The 26,482-nt window shown below is 39.4% G+C and overlaps 1 protein-coding gene across 2 annotated transcripts in view; it reads right to left on the bottom strand.

The window, feature by feature from the left end:
* ndst1b (N-deacetylase/N-sulfotransferase (heparan glucosaminyl) 1b) overlaps nt 1–26,482 on the bottom strand; it is a 109,071-nt gene that overhangs the window by 47,975 nt on the left and 34,614 nt on the right. For both annotated transcript variants that reach the window (XM_055179240.2, XM_055179241.2), the window contains exon 2: nt 24,336–24,445. The gene's annotated coding sequence lies outside the window, so the exon portion shown is untranslated. The remainder of the gene's footprint in view (nt 1–24,335; nt 24,446–26,482) is intronic.

The raw sequence follows: 26,482 nt of genomic DNA, 5'->3' as shown, positions 1-26,482 counted from the left end.
TAGAGACTAAAAAAGAGATAACAAGAGTCTGATAACATTAGAGCAAACAAGATATAAAGTCATCTCTATTGAGCAGATTGTTTAGTTCAAAGGGTAAAGACATTGCTAGGACAAATGGTCGGTAAACTCCGCAGGGTTTCAAATGCTGAACTGACAAACAGCTTTAGATACCCAAAGGGCCTAGACGCAGCACAATCTGGAGAAGGTCGGGGAAGTGTAATCCTAAATCTCTAATCCTGTTTATCTGGGCTGGACCAAATGTGCCAACGAAAATGGCATACGAGTGGATGGCGGCGTGCAACCTGAAACTTCATTGCTGATGGCAAAAGGGACTTTGCTCCGGAGATCAGTCCACCGTTCCAGGAAACCAATTTCAAAGAGGCCATTACAGAACGAGCACAAAAGCTAAAATCTAAGTATATGAAAGCCAGACAGCCAAGGGAACCGGCAGTACTTTAAGTACAGTTATCAACAGCTCAAAAAATCTAGACAGATCCGAAATTCTTGAGACGTGGGGAGTGAACAGGTGCACTTTGCTTTCCTGCGTGGCAGAAATGAAGGGGACACTTGAAGTCGGTATTATGTATGAAGTAGCAGAGAGTGGCAAATCAATCTTCCCTGCTGGCAGCTCTGATCTCAAGGGCACTCAGACTGTGGCATAAGACTGCATTTGCCCTTGCCAGGCCAGACGATGTGTGTGCTCTCACACCCAGCGTCCCGCACACAAACACGATTCTGATACGACTGTACCGGTAAACACTCCAGCCTGTCTGCACACAGCGTGCTGCCTCCGAGCCGGTGCCAAACCCGAGACTTGCCGGCTTGCCAGAAAGATCCCTCCCACCCCACGCACAGCATGGGACGCGATCTGCTGTATCCGTGCATCCGCCATACTGCTGATCTGACGTCCGTCCTAATCACTGGGCATAATCTCCTGTTTCACGGGGACAGCACTGACCCGAGTAACCGGACACTAAGACACGCAATCACGCACCCAACTGACCATCTTGACCACAGGGGACATGGGATTATGGGTGGGCTTGTCTCCTGAAAATGAGGGTGAAGCGTGTTTGGCTGAGGGCGGTACGAGTGATAACAGTGAGGAGATATAAATAAACGAATAAATAGGACGTGAAGTCATTCGGTAATTGAAAATTTAATACTTTCCATTATTACATAAAAGCTCTTTGGGGAAATCAGGGTTCGGAAGTTAATTAACCATTAGGTGTCACTCAAAAACGAAACCTATTACAAATAAAAAGCAATGCTTAGAAATATTATTTTTATTGAAAAAGTACTAGTTTTGTGAAACAGGATTAGGATTATATTTTATTACAAAATAATTCAAGAGCTCAGATGCAAAACCCAGGTGTGCCTGACATGTTTTCTTGTAAATAAGCATTTTTATCAGACTCTTAAAGAGACACTCCACTTTTTTTGAAAATAGGCTAATTTTAGGCTCCCCTAGAGTTAAACATTTGATTCTTACCATTATGAAATCCATTTAGCTGATCTCTGGGTCTGGCGCTAGCACTTTTAGCATAGCTTAGCACACTCCATTGAATCTGATTAGACCATTAGCATTGCGCTAAAAAATAACCAAAGACTTTCAATATTTTTCCTATTTAAAACTTGACTCTTCTGTAATTTCATTGTGTACTAAGACCAACGGAAAATTAAAAGTTGTGACTTTCTAGGCAGATATGGATTGAGAACTATACTCTCAAACTGGCGTGATAATCAAGGACTTTGCTGATGTAAGATGGCTGCAGCAGGCGTAGTGATATTACGACTGCCTGAAAATAGTCCCCTGGTTACTCTTAATAGCAGGGGACTATTTTCGGGCACTGCGTAATATCACTACGCCTGCTGCAGTCATGTTACATCAGCAAAGTCCTTGATTATTACACCAGTTTGAGAGTATAGTCCTAGCCATATCGGCCTAGAAAATCACAACTTTTAATTTCCGTTGGTCTTAGTACACAATGTAACTACAGAAGAGTCAAGTTTTAAATGGGAAACATATTGAAAATCTTTAGCGCGATGCTAATGGTCTAATCAGATTCAATGGATTATGCTAAGCTATGCTAAAAGTTGTACCGCCAGACCCGGAGATCAGCTGAATGGATACCAAAACGATAAGAATCAAATGTTTAACTCTAGGGGAGCTGGAAAATGAGCATATTTTCAACAAAAGTGGAGTGTCCCTTTAATGCCAACAAACTGGTATTTCAGAATGACCTGAGGCCAGGATTAAGCGGATTTTAAGGGAAATTGGTTGATGAAAGTATAATGGGCGCAGAGAGCATTCAGTTAATATCATCATTTCATTTTTGAAGGAAGTGGCTTTTAGAGGCTTTTGCATCTGAGCTCCTAGTTATAATAGTAATAATTAATTTCAATGTGTATTGAATTAATTGATCTTAAATCATCCAAAATGACTGCTGCTTAAACCACGGCTCTGACAGAAGAGTTTTCATTTTATATTCAAAACAAAATGCAAAAGGCAATTACCATTATAATCAACAATCCGAAAGCAATCATTTAGCAGGTGTCCCCCAAATGAGCCTACAATCACGCAAATTAACTAATTACACAAAGTCCGGGCAAACCCGGCAATAAACAACAAAACACAGTGAGTGGAATCTAAAGAGCAACTAGGCAGATGGATGTTTTACCAGTCCGACACAGTGCACAGGAATGAAACACGTTCACTGCAGTCAGATCCTCTGATTCGTGAGATGAATCAATGAATCAAACTTAACGGAGCGCTCCATCAAAGCACTAGCACCCTTTTGTCACGATCCCCATCAGCTTCTGATGCCAATAAGACAAAGAAATTCAGAAACATGTTTGACACTGGCACAGAAATAAATCAATGAGCTGTCAGCTCAATCTCTGCGCTCCGCGCCCCGTAATGGCTCAGACGAAAGAAGACAGTGCGAGCTTGACCTCACCGCTTATAAAGCCATCCAAACTTCGATTTCATTTTAAATGGCAATGTGCAGGGTTAAGAGTCCGACATCAAGAGTTTGTTTGATTTAACTGGCCTTTGGGGACTGCGTGGAGCAGACACAGAGTCAGTTTGGGAACTAAAAATCCTCCATAAAGATTCTTTTTGAAATAACAACAACATAATATCAACTTTTAAAGAGATTGTGAGCTCTAATGCTGCGTTTACACCAGCCGTGGTAGAGGCGTGAAGCGTGTGTGATTTCAATGTTAAGTCAATGTGAAGACGCGTTGAGGCACGTCTCGGGGTCTCGCGGCGCAGGAGGACGTGATTCCGCCTCATTCGCGCGTCTAGTTTGCATGAATGGTGCAAATTGAGCGCCTGGCGGAGTACGCGCGAATAGTGCTTTTTGTGCATTTTGCGTTTGATGCGAATTTGCGGCTGACGCCCAAGTTGAAAAATATGAACTTTGTCGGAATTTCGTGCCACGTTAACCAATCAGGAGCCTGCTTGCTGCTGTGGTGGCAGCCCCGCCCAGAGTCACTCATTCAACATGAAGGAACGCTTGATATTGTCCAGAAAAAGTCACCCGGAGCTATACGACACAAGTTCTTATTTCTATAGAGACAGGAATAAAAAGGAACTCGTTTGGAAGAGTGTCAGTGAGGACATCGGACAACCTGGTAAGTTGTAATACACATTTCACTTTTGAGTCACGTGACGTTTATTAACCCGCGCCGTTTATTTTCTCCCTATAGTAAGGTTACCATTAGTCATCTTGCAAACAGACAACCGCATAGCACTTGCCCCTCCCACAAGAAGCGGATTTTGCCCCTGACGCACGTCAAATGCTTGCTTTTTGAATGCATTCAAACTGTTCAAGCGGCAAACTAGGCGCAGTAGACACGATTTTGACGCTTGAAGTGCGGTTGGTGTAAACGCAGCATAAGATCAAACACAGCTCCGTTAGAACAAACATATAACCAAATTAAACCGTGATTCATTTCAAATTGGTCCTGTGCAGGCCATGGCTTTAAATATTTTAATTAAGGTTTTGTTAAAAGAATTCCGGTGTGAAAAACTGACGATGGTGTAGTACGCAGCGCTCCGCCATGTGGTGGAACCAAGTTCGATTCGCCGCTCTCCTCCCTGTACTTTCCTGTCCTCTCCTAAAACTCACTGTGAAATAAAGGCAAAAACTGCCCAAAAAAATATTTATTAAAAAAAACTATTCTTTCCAAGCAAAGTCCAGTGAAAGTGCAGCCATCAGTGTTTGGCTCTCGTGACACGCCTTCACCTGGCACCTACAAGCAAAGCAGAACCCTCATAACGACCACTGCATCCCTTGAATTCCCAGAATAAAGTGATGCTGTGCTAAAGGAAACTGCTTACACCGTTGCTTGTATGTGACAATGTGCAATCTCAAAAGCAGAGCGCTGGGAAAGGGGTAGATTGTACAAAACCCTCCGTCAGCTTCTTTAAGAATATTTTCAGTGATCGGAGGTACAAGCAAGCAAAACAACGGGGGATAATTGGTAGGGGAGTGGAACCACAAGCAAATAAAAACAAGGGCAGCCATTACATGCCAAACACAGATGCTCGGAAGCACCTCCGTCCCTCTCCTCTAAATTAGGTTGCACGACACGAAGAAAACTGGGTTATTTTTAGCACCTTTAACTACCGGGAGCTCTCGTAGAGCAGAAGTAGAAACAAAAAGAGAGGGAGAGAAATGTCACCTTTTATAACAGAGGACACTGGAGCCACAAAGGTCAGAAAAATAAATATCTTCCCCCTGCTTGTTATTTCTCGTCAGACAATTTAGTCTTGCCCCTGAAATTACCTCGGATGAAAACAGTGAATTAATCTTCTGGATGCCGGGATGCGTTCGCGAAAGAGATTATGCTGAAGACCAATTGCATCAAATCAAAGAGAGTCAACTAAATAAAATATCCAATTTTATACAAGAGGCACAGGCTTTATGGAATAAAAGCATAAGAGCATATCTACCCATGCTGTAATCTCCTCACAAAACTACTACTAATAACATTTTTTAGATGATATGCACTAATCTGATGCTAAAAGATATTAAAATCCCAAAGTAAGGTAGCATTAAGAAAAATTTTATTTTCTTAAAATAATAAAAAATATCCTATTTATGTCCCTGGCCTTATTGTGCATGATTATTCAACGAATGTTACTTCGTTTACAAAAACGAAATTCTTGAAAAATCACTGTTATAGTGTGGATTTTAGATATGACATGGCCTAAATTATATTCTGTGTCACTCAAAAATGGGTCACATTAAAGAACTTGCTGTACAGCTAATAAGATATTCTTGAGTACCATTTAAATTAGGTTCCTTAGATTCCTGAACAGTTTTGATTCTGTATTTGCAAAAAGTTTAAAAATCTATTATCATAATCTTAAAGCCACAACGAAATTAAAGTTGCGATTGTCTTATTTTCCCTGTTGTGACGTACACTCACCTAAAGGATTATTAGGAACACCTGTTCAATTTCTCATTAATGCAATGGTGTAATGGTGTGGGGGATGTTTTCTTGGCACACTTTATGGCCCTTAGTGCCAAATGGGCATCGTTTAAATGCCACGGCCTACCTGAGCATTGTTTCTGACCATGTCCATCCCTTTATGACCACCATGTACCCATCCTATGATGGCTACTTCCAGCAGAATAATGCATCATGTCACAAAGCTCGAATCATTTCAAATTGGTTTCTTGAACATGACAATGAGTTCCCTGTACTAAAATGGCCCCCTCAGTCACCAGATCTTAACCAAAAAGAGCATCTTTGGGATGTGGTGGAATGGGAGCTTCGTGTCCTGGATGTGCATCCAACAAATCTCCATCAACTGCAAGATGCTATCCTATCAATATGGGCCAACATTTCTAAAGAATGCTTTCAGCACCTTATTGAATCAATGCAACACAGAATTAAGGCAGTTCTGAAGGCAAAAGGGGGTCAAACACTGTATTAGTATGGTGTTCCTAATAATCCTTTAGGAGAGTGTATATCAGAGTAAAACGGCATCTGAAATAAAAAAAGATAGGGCTGCACTTGAATTGGATCGTTGAAAGTTGGGTCATGTTGCTATTTGCTAATCCCTGCAATCCTTTCCCGGACCCCATACACCATGGCCGGAAGTAAAGAGAGATTGTTTCGAGGAGGGGACTTGCATTTTTGATTAAAGATTATATAGCATGTAATCTACTAATGCAAATGATTAATTTAGCTTTTGGTACATGGCAGAATATGCTATAGCAATCCTGCGGTCACTGTCTCATATTTTATTATGTCTACGACGCATTAAAGAAGGATGTAACAGGCTGTCTAATCTCTTACAGCTCACGCTCAATTGATCCAGAACAGCTGTGCGAACTACTAACATGTCTTTTTTAACCGATTGTTTAAACGAGAACTGTGTCAAAGCTCTTGGTCTTATTAGCTGAGATTAGATTGGTTATAATATGACGGAGCCTAACTGGATTGCCATCAGCATGGGCGTGCTATTCTGTACTGTACTCCAGTTTAGGAAACACAATGAGGTGCCTATGTAAAGCTCCTCTTGAGAGACAAATAACAATGGAGTGCCCATGACAATTTGTACACTGCTCTTATTATCCAGGCTAAGGGCTGTGCTGAGGGAGGACAAAAGACTCTTCAGGTTTCAAATAAAGGGAAAACATTTTTGACAAGGCCACTCTCTCTTTTTCATAAAGACATAGAAATCCAAAAATGCTTATATTGGCCAATACCAATACAATGACGGTATTAACAATTGGGTTGTAAAGGGGCGGGAAACTTTCCTTGGGAGCTTAATCTGGGGAATTTTGGAAATATTTCAAATTGGAAACTTAACAGGAATATATGGGAATAATTTAGTAGAAATGTATAGAAACTATATCATATACAAACATAAATAAACATTTCGTTTGGTCATAAGCAGACATGCATGCAAGGTAATAGATTTTTGACTTTGACTGATTTATTTGGAAGTAAAACTTTAATTGATTCTTTCATTGAGTAACACAAAAGCATAACAGACATTATTATATATAGTTATATTATTCAGCGTTTACCGCAGCACATTTCAGTTAAGGCGGCCTGCCTAAGCTTGGAAACCCTACCGACTTAACTAGGTCTTCAAAAAAAAAAAAAATCGCTGCACAAAAGGCCGTCAAATGCATCTCGGAGAATAGCGCGTACGCATCAAACCGCTAGCGGGGACGTGCGGCACACGGCCGAAATGAGAAAGACGTGGTCCGGACCGTCACTGTCTGGAGGATAACTAGCCAGTTGATAAAAAATCTCGGAGAATACCGCAGACGCACTTCACACCGCGAGCATGCACGCGCACCACACGGCCGAAATGAGATTAAGAAGTGGTCCGTCATGTCTGGAGGATAGTCAGTTGATAAATCGCGTGTCCGTGAAAACCGTAAGTGGTCTTATGTTTTGGGGTTATTTAAGCCTGTTATTGTATTAGTCTATAGTTCTTGCAATTTTTAAGTTAGTTAGCTGGTGATTTAGTTGTTTGAGCAACCTGCTAGCTAGGTTGCACGTGCCTGTTGATTAGATATAATTGCTGAGCGCTCTTGCTCATTTTATTTATGTGCATTATTTACATGCTACAGTAGTTACACTTCTTTAAGATAATGTAATTAAAAGTGGTAAATAATCAGTTTTTACAATTTTTGCGCCATCTATCATCGTTCGCCAGACGTTCTACAACATCTGCTTTAGTTTGTGTTTATTAACCCTTTAGAGGTTAATAATTCCCATTAGAGGCATCTGTTAAAAACATTTAATTTATTAATAATCTAGTATGTGTTCATTTTTTGTCATAGTTTCTTCAAAATGAAGTTTTATCGAGTGTTTTAAATAAAAATATTGTAATTTTCATCATACGCCCCGCCCCTTTGATTGCCACTCCTTCGACCCCAACCACCTGCCCAACCCTACCACCTTAACTAACAAATTTTCTGCGGGAAACCCTGCTATTATATTATTAATAATAGTGCAAGCTTACATTTAGATATCTGACTTTACAGCTAGCTAATCAGACACTACGTTTTTAAATTATTTCACCTAAATGTTTTCTCAGTCAGTGTATTTGTCTTTACAATGGTATAATGCTGTTGCACAATAGCTTACACACAGCACAAGGACATTTAAACAAATGTTTATGTAATTTACATAAATACAGGCAAAGATGGACATTTTGAAATTATTTTGCGTGCAGGATTCAAAAATGATCTGTGCATGTTATGGAAAAATGCAAGTACATGCAGGGGTGCGGCCTCAATTGCCCTTCAGAAGCAGTGTGCATGTGACTGAGAAATGTGCAGGATAGAAATTCAACTAAAATTGCATTAAATCTTCTGGTTGTAAACCAAATATTAAATTAAAATACATTTAAGTTCCCTGTTAGAGGCAACTCTTCAAATTCCCGGTTTATTCCCATAAATTCCCATTTATTCCCATGGAAAGTTTCCAGTCTTGAAATTTGAAAATAAAAAACGCCTACATGTTTGCTGAATTTATAAAGCAGGCACGTTTCTCACTCTACGCTGGTTGCTACTCGATTGCGTCATCAAAAACGTTATTGTTCTGTAAAATTTCTTGGCGAACACCAAAAATCCTTTAAAAATCAAATAATTTCGGTTGACAAACATTCTGTGCATCCCTACAGAAAATGGAATATAAGCTAAATTCATAAGCATGCATGCAAGCTTAGACATAATGTGTCATCTGTTAGGTCCCACACTGTCCTCCTTGCAACTATAGTAAAGAAAAAATGCAGTAGAGAGCAATATACAGACACAACTGTGCCACTATTAGTTAAAAAAAAAACTGTGTCCCACTGGAGGACAAATATGACACTAAAAGAAGAATACACAGCCTACGTACAACTACAGCCTGAACCTTCTCAAGGCAAAGAAATAAGAGACGGTGTTATTGTGTAGGGTCCTTGCAACAGGAGGGTAAAACCAAGTGCCTTAATCTATTCAGCATACTCTATATGCCTCATGGCTTCAGGGGACGAGAAGATTTCCTCTTCATTTTGAGAGTGGGAAGGAGGGATTTAGGTTAAGAGAAAGAAAGCGAAGGAGAGGGTGTTGCTATAGAAGTAATAGAGTAGCCAGGAGCAATGTATCATGCTGACATGAGCGAGGAACGCAGGGAGAGTGAATTTACTCTATTGGATTTCAGAGAAAACAAATACGATTGGCCGTTCTCAAGATTCATCGCAAAGACCACCAATTAGAAGTGCAGGGCAGCTCTAGCCATCGATCTCAGAAGGGTCAAACACTATGTTACACCTTAATTGACGCTCGCGTTCTTACAATTCCCAACAGTGGGATTATAAAGTTGTTGCTTGGGTTACGGGGATTAACTGCTGAAAAAGAATGAATGTGTTTATATATGTTTTATAGTGTTTTCCCGGAAACATGTTTGTATGCATGCCTGGGCTGCAAGAACAAAGTCTAATCACTGTAACGGCCCCCTTCTCGGCCCACTACCAGCAGCTTGTGAATAGAAACCCCAGTCTTGCAAAACATGCCATTGTCTCAAAATGGATAGTTTTCACCGGTGTATACAATCCTAACAGTAATCCGCTTGAAAAGGGATAATCCAACAGCAGAAGAACAATCCAGACCCTCCAAAGACTCCACGGATGGTGTATTAGTAACATATATGCATACATATAACAATGCAACTTACAGCGCACATTCTTTTAAAAATGTATACCCTTGTGCTAAATGCATACGTGCAAACTGGTTTAACAAGCAAAGAACCCATAAACATCTGATTACCAGAACTACATTTGTGACCTAAATGAAACTACACTAGGGTATGACCAAGCTACATTTGGATGCTCCACAGAGACCCCTGTCCTAACCTTGGAGCTGTTTGAATGGGTGACTTCTGAAGTTAAATCAAGGTAAACCAGGTGGCCACAGGTCTCCGGTTTCGCCACAGGTGTAGCGACCGGTCTGCAGGGCAGTGCCTCTGGCACCTGGCATCCTCTGCATCCCATTTCTCATGCCATACAGCTAAGTAGGCCAGGTGGTAAAGTCACAAGTAGAAGCTGAGGCACAAGCTAAGATGAGTGCTAATATGCTCATGCAATCAGAACTTAAATCACAATTCTACAACTTCTTGGTGTGGATTTCACAGACAGGGTCAAGTATACCCTATATAGCATGTTTTTTTTTTCTATGGTCAGCCCCTTTAAATGCCAGGGAAACGATGACATGAGCACTGACTTGTACTAGACAATGAACACACATGCACGTCAATCCACAGAAACAGCCCGAAAGCATCCTGCTTCATTCTCCCGCTCGAGCCGGGTGCCATTTAAAGGCATGTTGCAGCATTCGCGCTGCCTTGATCATCGGTGTGTGTGTCCAAAGTCTCAGTAGGGAATTCTGGCGAGCATCTCTTCTGGAATTGGCAGTGCTATTTGTCAGACAACCGGGAACGACTCTTGCAGAGTTGAGCATCTTAAAATGTCAACATCGGTGAAAGAGTGCAAAAATAGAACAAAAATTATCAGATTTTTGGCAACTGGGTTTAAAAGCAAAGATGCTAGCTGTGCTCATTTCTGTAACTGCCATCGGCTTCTTGCATGTTCCAGCACCTAAAGCGTGGATTCTCAGTGCCAGAATCTGTAGGACTTCACGTCCAGCTAGTTTTAATCCCAATGATGCGTTGAGTCATCAGTGAGACTTGGCTCACGGTGCACTGCGGGAATGTGCAGAAAACCTCACTTGTGTTGACACTCCACCATATGGCTCATGGATCGATATGAAGCGGTCCTAGGTTTGTTGAAGCAAAAGGTAAAACACGCATCCCATGATGGACTACAGACTGAAAAGTTCCAAAACTGAAGACTTTGATCTGGAATGCGACTATCATTAACAATGTATAAATAAGGCTGTTTTCGGCTTTGACTGATCCTAACTGGATGCATTTCTTAGTGGGTGTTTACAGAGATGCACCTGCTAGAACAAGAGTTGCTAGAAAATGCAACTATTTTACACTTTACCCCCAAAATTACAACACTTATAGCAGTATGCTTAAAAACAACGTGACATCTGGCAAAATAATGAATTGGCAATGCTTTCAAATGTAATGAAATTAAGAAGCCAACTTTCCAATCCAAACGCTTCAATCCAAACACAAATTAAACTAATTAAACCCTGACACCATCCTTATTACAAACATCATAGATAAGAACTTCTTAAAGAGCACCCATTTCATTGCTAAAACACAGTTATTTTGTGTATTTGGCATAATGAAATGTGTTCGCGTGGTTTATGGTTAAAAAACACATTATTTTCCACATACCGTACATTTTACTCATACTCTCTTCCAGAAACACATGGATTTTAAAAGCGGTATCATTGGCCAGCTAATCTATACGTTGTGATTGGCCTGAAAGCCTCTGACGTCAGCCAGAAATTTTACGCTCCTTACCATGTTTGAAAGTTTCGGTCACAATGCAATGCTAACAGGAGTTAATTTACAAGCCGAGTCCGAAGCAGGAGGAATTATGATAATGTCGGTCTTCTCTAGATCATCAATCCCAGGAAGTAAACTGTTGCCTACAATCTGTGTGTTTGTTGTAGTCCAAAAAAAGAGGAGATGTTGGAGATTATAACTCACGTCATCATTTACTTTGGGTTATGTATCTTTTGCATATGGTTAACATGTACTAATAACACTTACACACCAAAGGAAATGTAAAAACGTGAATGGGACAATAGGTACTCTTTAAGGAGGAATTACGATCCACTCTGTAAAGTGCTAAATGATGTTATTTATAAAATCCCATCACTCAAATACATCCCAGGGGTACTGGACTGACATTTTAGAGGTTAAAATGCGCTAAGTGGTTTCACAGTCGGGGTGCGAAGTCAAGTCCAGCTTTTAGGCTACTGGGGAGGCAACAACATCTCTCGGTCAGGATGAATCTATAGAGAAACCATCACTGTCATTTTTGTCAGCACAGCACGCCTAAATAAAGTCATCACCCGAGAGAAGTCAGGTTGGGAATGGTCTAAATGTCCCTGACTAGGCCGCAAGTGATGGGGAGGAGATGATGGACACATATTGGATGGGGTTCCGGCTGAGGGCCATTTCCAATTTCCTAAAATATAAGAAGGGTAGGAAAAAGGATGAATGATAAAACCTCAAGTGGGGAAGTGATGAGAAAGAGGACCCAGGACTGGTCGTAATGATGATACATACCATGCAACGTAAAAGATGTGCCAACTTTTCTTTGGCAGAAGGATATTTTACACCATTACATATAGGGGAGGTTTCCTGGACAGTGCTTATCCATGTTTCAGACTAAAATACATGTTTGAGCTGCCTTAATTTAAAAACATCTTGTACTGACATATCTTGACATATATCAGTGCCATAGTTTTGTCTTAAGATGCACACTAGCACACTGTAAAAAATGATGTCAAATCAACATATATTTTGTTACTTTAACTTAAACAATTAAGTTAAACAATTTCAGTTAGAGCTGCATAACGATTAATCGCGATTAATCTATTGCAGAAAAAAGTTTTTTGTTTACATCATATATTTGTGTGAATAAACTTATCATATACTGTGAATAATAATTATGTATATATAAATATGCACACATTCATGTATAAAAATAAAATTATATATATATTTATATATATATATATTTATATGAAGTTAACAAAAACCTTTATTCTGCAATAGATTAATCGTGATTAATTGTTACGCAACCCTAAGTTCTTGTTTTTATAAGTTATTTCAACTTATCACAAGTCAAAACTTAAAAGAGTAGGTTGAATTGACTTGCAAAACCAAGTTGATTTAACTTGATGCTTAATTTTTACAGTTTTAACAGTGTATAGTTTTTGTAGGGTTTGTTTGAAAAAAATACTTAAATGTCCCAATATAACTAAGGCCTAATCCCAGATTAATCTAAACCCTGTCTGGGAAACCGCCCCTTAGTGTCATATGCCTACATATTTTAAACAAATAGCAATATTTATTTTTACGCTTATCCAAAAAAAGAGGTTTAAGATGGAAGAAGGAAATCTTATTTTATTTATTTATATATGGCGAGAACCGGTCAATCTATGCACAAGTGAATCTATATTCACTATATATTTTTCACACAAGTTGGGGAAGGACAATTTGGCATCTCTACTTGACCTACCCTGCATGCTTTTAAACTGTTGGAGGTAAACTAACAAAAAGACCACCTATCCCAGCCGAGGCTCAAACATGGATTTAAAAAAAACCCAACAACAATAACTACAAGCTGTCACATTTAAGAAGCACACAACATGGCAGTAAAGCAAATTCTAAAGCAAACCAGATTTTAAAAGATGGTGCAATAAGCTCAAGACTGTTTGTACACCCATTACAATAATGCTCGAAGAAATTAGAGACAAAGCATCAAAGGCACAAAACAGACGATTAGGTAAAAAAGCGTGGATTTGTTTTGCGTCAACTCTGACTCTCATGAATGAAGGATGGCTCCCGCGGGCAGGACCTAAAGGCCTCATTCCCCCCACAGCATGCAGAGCATTCCTAACAGTATGGCACATTATGAGAGCGGAACAGACTACTCAGCGAATCAGATAATTGAGTTGAACAGCAGCTGTGGAGGAAAAGAGCGAGAGATGTGAAGGGAGAAACAGCAGCATCTCCACAGAGTTTTACAGGGAAAAATAGTTTCACAAGGGATGTGCAAAAAAACTCAAATACACTTGTGTTCATATAACTAATAGCAGCACAACATTTCACGAGTTCGAGTCCTAGGAAACACAGACACTGAAAAAATGTACACAAGTCATTCCGATAAAACTGTCTGTCAGGGCCAAATGCACAAATGTAAATTGGTCTTATGAATGCACTTTGTAATAAGGTTGGTATGGGTTCGCCTGACCACAACTCAGATGCATTTGGTTACATGTATCTTGCATTTACAAAACATTGAGACAACGTAACTGAAGACTTGGGTCTCAAAATGTGTTTTTTAATAGAGCTGTTAAAAGATTAAAATCGCAAAAAAAGAAAAAAAACAGATACAAAATAGGGACGCATAATGATTAATTGCAATTAATCTATAGCAAAATAAAAGTTTTTGTGTATAATAACTTTGTATAGATAAATGCACACACATGTATGTATACATTTAAAGGAACAGTATGTAAGAAATTTATATCAATTAATCATAAAATGGCCCTGAAATGTCACTAGACATTAAGAAATCATTTTCATTTCAAATATCACTGACAACAGCAGTCTGGCCAGGATATTGTCATTTAAAAAGTGGAGTTGCAGCCCTCAAATGATGTTTATGTTGTCGTTTGGTATATTGGCCACCAGCTGTGTGATTGCAGTACCAGTTTTAGCCACACGTTTTGTGATTGCAATACCAGTTTTGGCCACAATCCTACATACTGTTCCTTTAAGAAATGTTTAAATGTGTTATACATTTGTATTTTTATATATAATTTGCAAACTTTAATTATGCAAACAAACTTTTACTTCGTATGCAATTAATCGCGATTAATCGTTCGGCAACCCTAGTTTCTAAATGACTGTAACTTGACGTACAATCTAAAAATGTTGCACTCATGGTTGACCATAAAAAACCCCAAAGCCATCCATCTGAATGAGTTTAGCGGTACCACCGGTGCTTTAAAGACAATAACTTTAAAAAATTGCTTTCCAGAGTCTGATTTATCATATACTACTAACAGCAAAAGCACAGCTTGCTGTCAGCAGCTAAATTTAAAGGAATAGTTCACCCTTTATCAGTTGAGTCATTTAAAAAAAGAAAAAAGTCAATCTCACAAAAAGTTAGTACTTGGATGACTAATCGATTAGAAGATCCTCATGTCCCATCCCTAATTTCTACCTCATATCGCAGCACACGGCTCATTTTTGTTCGCCACCCTCTCTTGAGAACAGAGCACTTGAAGCATGCTAGATCATTTGACCCATAGCGATTTCACTGCACTGTGGAGAGAGCACACTCAGATTGTTAAGACGGCTTATTGTTCAGGGACCGCAGAAAGAGCACGCGGCGCGCCAGGAAAACGGGGGTTGTTTAATTGTGAATGAACGCGTATGTCTGAGAATGTTAGTAGCGTTACGCCTGCACAGAGAAACAAAGTGCGAGCATGTGTAGCCCATGAGAGAGACTGATCGATACCAGGTGCCTGTTCCATTTAAACCGCCCAAAAAGGATGCAAGCCAAGTTAAAACACTTCTGTTTGCTAAAGTGGGTCAAAGTTACACTCCTGTTGCAGTGCTCAATCCACGTCATCTCTACGGGTCAAAGGAGGCTGCGTGGTGCTGGCCGGCAACCTGCTTCCTGTCTCCCAAGGAGCTGTGAAGTGAAAGATGGGTGTTGGTCTCCAGGCGGACTCGATCAATCAACGGTTAGAGGTCAGTGGTGCAAGATGCACAGAGGGTTGGGCAGGGCACAAGAACAGGGCTAGATACACACACACATACATACATACATACATACAAACAATAGCAGGGACTATTTTCGGGCAGTGCGCAATATCACATGCGCAATTTTTGTCACCAGTGTGCGCACGTACTGTATGCGTACAGTCAGATTTTTGAAACCCTGCGTACATTGTGCGCGTAGGTCGTGCATGCACATACAGTAGAATGTAGTATGTAGCCCAGGAGATGCAATGCATTTTGTCGCAATGCGTACGCATATATACAAGTCAAACAAACTATACTTTGCAAGGCTGTGCATTCAACTATGCGCATACGTTCTTGTACTGACTATATTCCATGTTTCACTCAAAAAAATAAAATAAAAAACGCACCCTAGTCCAAACACAAAGTTCCACCATAAATAAACTGCAAAAACTAAATTTTAAATGTCCAGCAGCCCTTACTATGATTATTTTCAAGTGCAATTATTAAACCGTGAAAGAGCCAATTTAAAGGGGACATTTCACAAGACTTTAAGATATAAAATAATCTTTGGTGTCCGCAGAGTGCGTATGTTAAAATTGCCACTTTGTAGGTGTGAGCAAAAATGTGCCGTTTTGGGGTGTGTCCTTTTAAATGCAAAAGAGCTGATGAAATGCAAACACAGATTGCCATAAAAGTGGTTTGTTTAAATTGAAACTCAATTATGCCATCAATTATTTTTTTCTCTCTCTGCACTAAATGGCAGTGATGTGGTTGGATAATGCAGTTTAAAGGAATAGTCTACTCATTTTCAATATTAAAATATGTTATTACCTTAACTAAGAACTGTTGATACATCCCTCTATCATCTGTGTGCGTGCACGTAAGCGCTGGAGCGCGCTGCGACGCTTCGATAGCATTTAGCTTAGCCCCATTCATTCAATTGTACCATTTAGAGATAAAGTTAGAAGTGACCAAACACATCAACGTTTTTCCTATTTAAGACGAGTAGTTATACGAGCAAGTTTGGTGGTACAAAATAAAACGTAGCGCTTTTCTAAGCGGATTTAAAAGAGGAACTATATATTATGGCGTAATAGCACTTTTGGGAGTACTTTGACTCGCCTGAAAAGTCCGCTCCCCTTCTCACTCTCATAATGGGAGAGGGAGGGTGTTACTGCGCCGAGTCGAAGTACTCCCAAAAGTGCTATTACGCCATACAATATAGTTCCTCTTTTAAATCCGCTTAGAAAAGCGCTACGTTTTATTTTGTACCACCAAACTTGCTCGTATAACTACTCGTCTTAAATAGGAAAATCGTTGATGTGTTTGGTCACTTCTAACTTTATCTCTAAATGGTACCATTGAATGAATGGGGCTAAGCTAAATGCTATCGAAGCGTCGCAGCGCGCTCCAGCGCTTACGTGCACGCACAGAGATGATAGAGGGATGTATCAACAGCTCTTAGTTAAGGTAATAACATATTTTAATATTGAAAATGAGTAGACTATTCCTTTAAGTTGCAGTATTATTATAATAAGATCCCCTTCTGACATCACAAGGGGAGCCAAATTTCAATGGCCTATTTCACATGCTTGCAGAGAATGGCTTACTAAAACTAAGTTACTGGGTTGATCTTTTTCACATTTTCTAGGTTGATAGAAGCGCTGGGGACCCAATTATAGCACTCAAACATGGACAAAGTCACATTTACATGATTTGTCTCCTTAAATCAAGTTGCTTCAAACTTGTTGTCCATAATATCCTATTAAATGGTTCAACCCAATCGCACTATTATTTGACCGTATCGTGCGGCCCAGAACGAATCAGCCTGGAAAAAGGGAACAAACACACAAACCATCACCTTGACCACTGTTAGAATGATCAGAAGGATAATAAAAGTGACAAAGTAACGTGGAGAGAGTGAGAGAAAGAGAGACAAAACGGGACGATCAAGAGGGTAAACCAGTACTGTGTAGCCATCAGAGTAAATTTGCTCAAAAGAGCTTCTCATTAGTATTCATAGACATGATCAAGGCCCCTCCACAACAGTTGAAGGTTTGCATTTACATTTAAAAACCTTCTAACAAAAGGCGAGAACAACAGAAGTCTAGTGCTCTTGGCATTGTCTAGAGCAAATGATCTCGGGTGCATAATTAACCACATAATACTGACTGAGACATTAACATGAGCGAAAGAGTGGGGAAGAACTCCTTGGGTTGTTTAGACGTTCATCTGCTAAAATCGTTATTGTTAAAACCACAAGCACTGGCGTGTGGATTCCATCTGTTGTTTAAGATGTTATTAGACACACAGCAAGAACAGAAACGTTTTGCAGTTTACCACAGGCCAATGAGTCCGAATCCCATTTTTTTATTTCTTGTGCAGGTGTGTAATAGTGCACTTCATCAACAAGACAACTAACATCAGGAAAAATATGTTAAGAGTCCCAGCTGAGAATCAAGCATTATGTTTAATCAAAAGACATATGATGAGCTTTATTAGCCTCTTTCACACAGTAATTTTGGTAAATTACCATGCCTTTACCAGAATGAATTTACCAGTAAATACAAAAACGTGCTGTTCACACACGCAGTGACGTTCCGTCTTTTTACCAGTAAGATATCATTGACACATAAAAGTATAAAAAATTAGTATAAAAATACCGGTAAACTCTGTAAGAAAGCGGAAGTTACCTGTGACGCGCGGCAAGCTCAGTGTTGTATTTGTAAATAATCCACAGCCTTTATATCCACGTGCCGTTTTTTGTTGTTTTCACATCGCTGGACTTGCTTGTGACCAAACAACATTGCATTAGGTGACGTCAAACCGAAACTGGGTCTTAAACATCAGTACTGTTTGCACATTAGGCTTCACAGAGGGTGTGCTAAGGACTTCGGTAAATATATGGCAAGTTGTTTCAAACAACTTTGGTGAAGAAATGTAGACGTTAACTTCAGGTATGCTTGACTTTTAAGCAGCGTGTGTGTGGAAACGTCTGTAAACAGTGTGGGAATAAACTTGTCATCTGTATCAAAACGTTATGATTGGCCCGAAGCTGTCAGCGCGGTCTGACGTTGTCCATTCTAACTGCTGTAATCTATATTTTTCGTTCACACATAGCGCTTATCAGTAAATGACTTACAACCTCTCTTAGTGGTAAATTGGCAGCACTGATTTACCAGGAAGGTTCTGTTGATACATGACCTGTTAACGGCAATTTACCAGTAAATTTACCAGTAAAGACTGTATGTAGTAAAGTACTGTAAAGTACTATCAGGTCAATGTTTTACAAAGCTCAAAGACTTTGCCAATACGACAATACTTCTGAGTCATCACACATTAAGCCATTACTCTGTATCTAGCGCAGATCTGATCTTGCATCATGCAGACAGTAAAATACATTAGACCAGATTTGGGCCGCTTTCAAAAGTGGTTCTAAATCCAATATGTCTCTCATATCTGATCATCTGACTTAAATCAAAATACTTATGGTCATATCCAATCTCTTCTTAAGACGGATAAGCAAGGTCTAGTCTGGAATCATTACTGGAAAATAGGTAAGTGTGTTAAATGCAGAGGAATTTCTATATATCAATCATGAAGAAAGTAAAGACATACTTAAATTCCTATGTGTCATAAGAGACAGCTATAAATATTAATATGTAGTTTCAAAAATGTTTAAGTCATTCTCACTTATGTCAAATTACCCATTAAAATATAATCCTTTTGTAGTCACACATCGTGTTTAGCAAATTTTGCCAAGACAAAATTAATATGATAATTTGTATGCATTTCTATCTTTGTCCAGACATTTAAAACTGAAGAAAATATAAGGCATCAAATTTGTGCAATTAATTTGCAATGCAAGTCAAGATGTGCATATCTGTGTGTTCAGTGTTTCCCATACATTGATTTGTTTGTGGGGCCCGCCACAGAATCAACACTGGCCACCACAAATAGATATTTCATGATTCCCATTTTTATTTTACAATTTAAAGAGCTCCTATGGTCTGATTCACAATTTTACATTTGCTTTGGCGTGTTAGTGTGTATTAGTACATGTAAAAGATATACAAAAGGTACAAACACCAAAGTAAATGATGACACAAGTTATTGTCTCCAATGTAAATCTCTTTTCTTGGACTACAACAAACTAGGGCTGGGGAAAAAATCGATTTGATTTTAAAATCGAGTTGGTAGGTAAAATTGATTCATATTTTAAAAAAATAATTTTTTTTAGATTTTTTTCTCCCCCTCTGCAGTATAGCGCAGTATATACATTTTGCATTCGCCAAATCTTCCTTCAGGGTTTCCGTAGCACGCACCCTGCGGCGCAGCCCTCTGCCCCTCCCCTCTCCCGAGGGCAGCGCATGCATACACAAACAACATGGCAGAAAACAGCTGGCGAAAGAGAGCAGCTCCTTCCAAAAAAATGCTCTTCGACTTCAGTCGTGTGAAGTTGGTTTGGATTTACGGGAATTTTATGTTTTTAATTAAATATAATAAATATATATTTTTAAAATATATGTACAGTTTGCAATTATTTTCTTTTAAATGGGGGCGGGGAAAAAAAATCAAAATCGAATCGTAAATCGAGTTTTTAATAAAAAAATCACAGATTTGTTTAGGGGGACAAATCGCCCAGACCTGCAACAAACACGGAAGAGAGTAAGAACAGAAGCTACAAAAATGTATGGTATGTGGAAAAATTTTTTTTTAGCCATAAACCGCGCAAACAGACTGCATTAAAAATAACGTCTTTTTTAAGAAGCAATGAAATAAGTGCACTTTAAAATGGCTTAATTCATTGTTGCGAGTTTCAACACGCCTCCCCCCTCTCTCATGTTGCAGGAAGCACCTCAACAGCGTGTGCTTCTTATAGGCGGTTTCAGCAGTAACAACAAACAAGCGGCTTTCGTGGTCAACGCGTAACTTCCGGTAAACTCCGCTATGAATAAATAACAAGCAATAAATATAACAAGCAAAATAAACAACATGTAGATTACCTAGAAAACGAAAACATTTGTTGTTTTCGACGATGTATTTGTTCAAGAGTTCAATTTAGCAATTAGTCAGACCATAAAAAAAACCTGAAACCGGAAGTAAAGTTCGGACCAGACTTGTATTGCGTCACCGGACGTGAGTCCGATTAAACTGTCTATATGACAGTGAAAAGGTGGTGGGGTTTTCAATGTGCGTTCCTCCGTCTACTTTCTTTTCCGCGTAAACGTCTCATATTTCTGAATTTGCACTGAATTGTCTGCGCAATATGATATTTACAATTAAACTATCAATAAAAAAGTGCTCATAAAACAACTAACTAATGAGAAGAGCACCGTCAGTAAGGCTTCAATGCAAATGCATGATGATTTTGTCAGATGTCACAATTATAAATCAGGATTGTGGCAGGAGTTAAAGGAACAGCTGGTTGGATTAAGCACAAGGTGTTACTGGGTCGTGTTTAGTCGGTATTTTATAACCTACTCGTTTTATGGCTGACAACAGATCAGATGTAAAAATAGCATTCAGTTGCGTTAAGATGCAACATAATGTAACAGATCAAGAAGAAATAGTTAAAACATATTTCAGGTGCCAAAAGTAGATCAAACACAAACACGACGGGATGACATCACATATATGCTAATTAGCATGTGATGTCACGGTCTCTCAAAACCTGTGGGAAACACTGGTGTATGTAGTGCTATTTAAATAGCAAATAGACAAAATATAACACCCGGCACAACAAGATCTCAGATTAATGTAGCAGTGGGACTACCATCTTGATAAGACCACATCACGTATCGAGCCATCCCTGTGAGATGCCTTTTAACCTATTAATAATTCAATTCTGCCGATGGCTTTTAATTATTAATGAAAGTTTATAATTCATCTTCCACCTCGATTTTGCTCCATAAGGTGAAAAACAAAAGAGGGGTTGATGCCAAGATCAATCATGCCCGTGGGTGCACATCCCATCATCACAGCCTAAAAACAGGCATGTATGTGTAAGAATGTTGTTATGTAACAAACATGAGAAAATATTTTGAGCATCATGCATTTTAACCAGAATCCTTTAGTGATACAGATTTTCAGATTTCATTTTCCATGCATTCCCAGAAGCAGGAAGCGGATCACATAAGCGATACAGTCATTCTTCGTTGCAGATGAAACCAGCAGTATCGGATTCTGTCTTTGGCTGATCGGAAAAGCAAGCAGCTGCCAATAATGTGACTCATGGCTCTCACGTGCGCTTCGTACATTCTGCTTAAAACCCTGACCATTTCAATTCTCACTATGAAGGATGCAGGCCTCTACAGATTTGCCCTTACACACCTACTCAGGTGCTAACACAGCTGAGGCAGAATGAAAACACATTTTTATTACATTTCTGGCCATTTGCCACTGTTTTACTAACAGAACGACAGAGACACAACAGGAAACACTTGGGAAGGAGATGGAATGAATTGAGACTGACTATGAAGGCTAAAGGGTTGTCACATTACAACGATAACTATAAAAATATAGTTTTAAAAATCGTTTTATTTTAAAGAGAATAGTAGAGTTCACACCACAACTATAATGATACAGATACAATGAACGATATCATTGGGATCACTTGCCAATCGATTGATTTCCAACTGTTGAACGATAAACCAATGACTGCCAATCAAATCTACTTAAATCTAAAGCGCACGCGCATCTAAAATGAAATACGATAGTGGAGAAGCTCATTGTTGAGGTTCATTACATAAAATTACTTCAGGTGTCCAGTGCTGTTGCAGTTGCAGTAAAATTGACTTCATAACGATTTTATTCTACTAAACTAACTATTACACCAAAAGGTAAGATATTCGATTACACAAACTATATTCACTGTTTAGAGATACGCGAAACACAGCATGTTCAGGACATCTGCAGGTTATAGTTGCTGTAAATGCAACACAAACAGCATGTTTATCCATTTAATGACAATTACAAACGTTTTTATTAAAGAAAATATGCAATATTAGCGACTGCCATTGAAGGTAAATCATTTCCGCGAGTACTGCGCCTCGCGAACAAATTAGCATAAAGTTATCGTTATCGTTTGGTGGTATGGATGCTAATGTAGTAATCATTTCTGTGTGTTCACACCAGACGTGAATAAAGCAAATAAATCGTGCTATTCGTGAATACACTGAACTACTTGACTTAAAACACACCTGACATGCCAACTTGAATTGCTACGTGTTTCCACGACACTGCTTTCCTTACGATGTTTCTGTAGGAGCTCCGGTGTCATTCAGAGTATAAGCTCTTCATCCATTTTGTTTGGATGCCCCGTTTCTATTGGCCGTGCGAGTAATCGTCACAGAGCGCAGCGCAAAAGTTAAACTATTTTGAACTTTGACCACTGTGCGCTTGCGCTTTGCTCGACGCAACAAAAAAATGCCCTCGCCCAGCACAAGCCATTGAAATGAATAGGTTTCATAGCGCAGCTCACACCGCGTCCTATGTGAAAGCCGCATAAGGGTCGCTCTAAAGTGTTTTTTTCTTTCTGCAAACATCATGTTATTCTGAAAGCATTAGAGACCTTATCATATTTGCACTCAGTAAAGTCAGTCAGTACCCATTAACTTTCATATATGCATTTCATATATGCATGATTTTGGAACACATACAGACGGATAAAAGAATGAAGTGAGCGCGCAGAAGTTAAACTAGCCATGATCACAACGATGCTGAATTCCAAGCAAACACCCAGGCTTTTTAATGTCATGCAAGACAAGGCTGGCTGCCAACGCAACAAAATAGCATCCGCAGTAAGTCTGATACAGAAAATGCAAATACGGTTAGCATACTGAAAGCAAAGACCCTCTCTAGCCTGCAAGCTTAGCATAGCAACACTGCTAACGCAGAGGCTGTTTTTAATGAACAGATTAAATTGTCATTTTAAATTCTGGCAAGAAACTGTTAAATGTAAACTATAACTTGAATTATGCACGCAACAGATGTCACTGATCATTACTGACTGGCTGAGGCACTGCATGCTAGTCAAGTTAACTGGTGTGGGTTTTCTAATGCTAGAATACCGAAGGTTGCCATCTCCATAATATAAGCATCTTTACTAAGTGCGTTGCAGGTCTAAGCTGGAGGTGACGGCAGGAAAAGTGCCCTTCGTATGTTTCTTGGATATAATTACAGCAGTGTATCAACGACTCGGAAAGCGACTTGAACAAGTTAAAAATAACACTTGGTAATGAAACCTTTATTTATTTTGACATGGACGCATGGACTGTTATGCTACTGTTACCAGAGTGCTTATGTGAGGAGTGTCTCAAACTGTGTCTATTAGTCATTATATTTCATTACAAGATTTTAAATCAATGATTTTATCAAAACACCAACTACATTCACTCATTTTACAATTCCACTAGCATGTATACAAAAAAACATGTTTAATTTGCATGAGAAAGCAGGCATTTTTATTGCCATTTAAGCACACTTTCATGTCATTGGCTATATGCCACTGCAGTAAAGGCATATTGCACTATTACAGTTAATGATTATTCGATTGATTGATCTTCAATTTAAACAATCATTGAATATGGGAAATTGCATAAATTGACATTCCGAGCTTAATAGAAGGAAAAACAAATACTATGGAAGTCAATGGGTTTCTGACAACTGTGTGCATAGCATACCATCATTTATCAAAATATCTCGTTTGTGACAGAATTTCAATTTTCGGGTGAACTATCACGTTAAAGGCCATCTAAATTCTGTTGACTCAGTGTCCTGTCTTCTGACAGACATGAAGCTATGTTGCAAGCGCATTACAAGGTACAGCAGGACCACACAGCAACCTAATGAGTGTGCAATATTCCAACTGGTAAAGCAATAAACCCCGACTGGCCTTTTCCTACCTCCTGTGGACAGCGTAAGCCAGCGGTCCTCCTAGAATCTCATCAAAAGTGTCTGGGCTCATGTAAGCTGCGGATCTTCAGGTGAGTCTTCAGAGACGCCGCAGGCATTCCTGGAAAACGAATCAGAGAGCATCGATTAACAAAGCAATAAGGGGACACGCTGGTGGGCTTCAAACAGATTATTTTCTCCTGTTATCTGGCCTTGTTTACTATAATTCAGTTACAGTGGAGGTTTCAAACTAGTACTAGTATGTTTTTTAAGTAAAAGAGAAAAAATATGCACGCTATAAGTGATAGTCAACTAGTCAATTCTGAAAATGTGTTGCACAAGTCTTGCCCTACATTTATAATAGCTAGTCACCTAATGCAATATAAATTATAAATAATTCTGCTGCTTTAGCAACATAAAAAAATACATTTCGCATTACTGAATGGATGAATCTCTGCTGTTCACTGGCTGGCTGATGTTACAAAAGAATTTCAAGCATCTAAATCCAGTTTCTAATGCAGTGCATTGCAAGATGTAATATATATGAATAATGCAAGCAGAATTTGCCCTGCTTGATGCTTCACAGCTCTGGCAAACACAGGTCAATCTATCCAGTTCCTACCGGAGCAGTCGGAAGACTACGAAAGCTCTTTGAAATGAGCTTTCATGCATAAACTACAGTTGGCATTGTAGCCCTTGAAAAACAAGAACAAGGAACTCCTGCAAATGGAGTCAACTCGACATCAATAGCAGAAGGAAAAAAGCTGAAGCTGAATCTGAACAGATGGATTGGCAAAATAACTACAATAGTGCTGGACCAACAAGTTTATCCAAAGGAAGTCATATCTCCCAGTCTGTCATTATGGCAAAGAGGCACAAAAACCAACAGACCCTCATTACGCTTCACAATGGAGCGGGCTTACACCAAACAAGGGCATGAGATCGCCAGCGCTCCGTTCTAATGACCGCTCTCAAATCAAGAGCCAACGTGGAGAGATCTCGAGTGGAGGATTACAATCAGAGGTCCTGTCGAGTGACAACCGAGATCATGGGCTGAACGAAAGGGTTATTGCAGCTGTTCGGGGCCGAGACCCTAATATCTACGGCTGGCCAGAGCCACTTGCTAGAACAGCAAAACACAGTCTAGGTGGGTATGAGGAAAAGAGACCAAAAATAACAACTTCACACTTTATTGGTGTCTGTCTGAACAGCTGAGGCCATTCCTCACCTGCTCGAGCAACTGCTGCAGGCTCAGTTTCTGTGAACAAATGCAAACACATGAGCTCTTAAGTGAGATAACAAGTACCTTACAGAGTGCGGGAGTAAAATTATGAAGTATTATTGAAGCCTGCGGTAGGGAAGGATTACAAAATATATTTTTATACCCGGGATAGATGCAAAACAAAATATATATATCAGAATCACCACTTTAAAGTAATTATTATTAAAACTAATTTATGAAAGACATATGGAGGAAATAAACAGTACAGTTAAGTCCCACGCGGAGTGCAACAGCCGGTAATGAGGGCACATCTGCAGCGACATACAGACTCTACCATGAAAGGATGTACTGTTAAAGACTGTGTAGCTGATTTTGAAAAGTGCTAACTGTAGCCTGCCAGCATTGAAATCCTGATCCCACCCTCCATGCATATCGCCATCCAAAACCACGCCTCCTCCAAACACCACATAATGCATTACTATCTAAATCCATCTAAATGTACAAACCTGTCTAAAAGAAACACTGCAACCATGGTATCATCTTATAGACACTTTGCCTTGCACAGTTGTCTCCATCGTGGAAAAGCAGTACCATCGATGTTAATTTGTTTTTTTTTCCGTCTGCTGATCCAGATGATTTTTTTGCCATCGCTTTTTTAAAAATGGGTTTTTTGTTTTGTGCCACTTGTTGCCAATCAGCAAGTAAGTTGATACTCTTTGCCTGCCATTCCCCCTCTGTTTACACAGCGGACGTGAACGCGATAATGATAACGTATGATGTCTCGTGAACAGGTTGCGAAGTGGTATGCAAAACACGTTTACAGAAGGGGAGCAACAATCGCATGCGTCCAATATTTGCATTTGGTCCGAGTTGAATGATTGGTTGAAAATTTTTTGGTCCTACGCATTTCACAGGTAACATATATAACATAAACAG

The sequence above is a fragment of the Misgurnus anguillicaudatus genome, chromosome 9, assembly GCF_027580225.2.
Source record: "Misgurnus anguillicaudatus chromosome 9, ASM2758022v2, whole genome shotgun sequence".
NCBI lineage: Eukaryota > Metazoa > Chordata > Actinopteri > Cypriniformes > Cobitidae > Misgurnus > Misgurnus anguillicaudatus.
The sequence above is the reverse complement of the archived record's forward strand: the minus strand, read 5'-3'. Positions and strand labels throughout refer to the sequence as shown.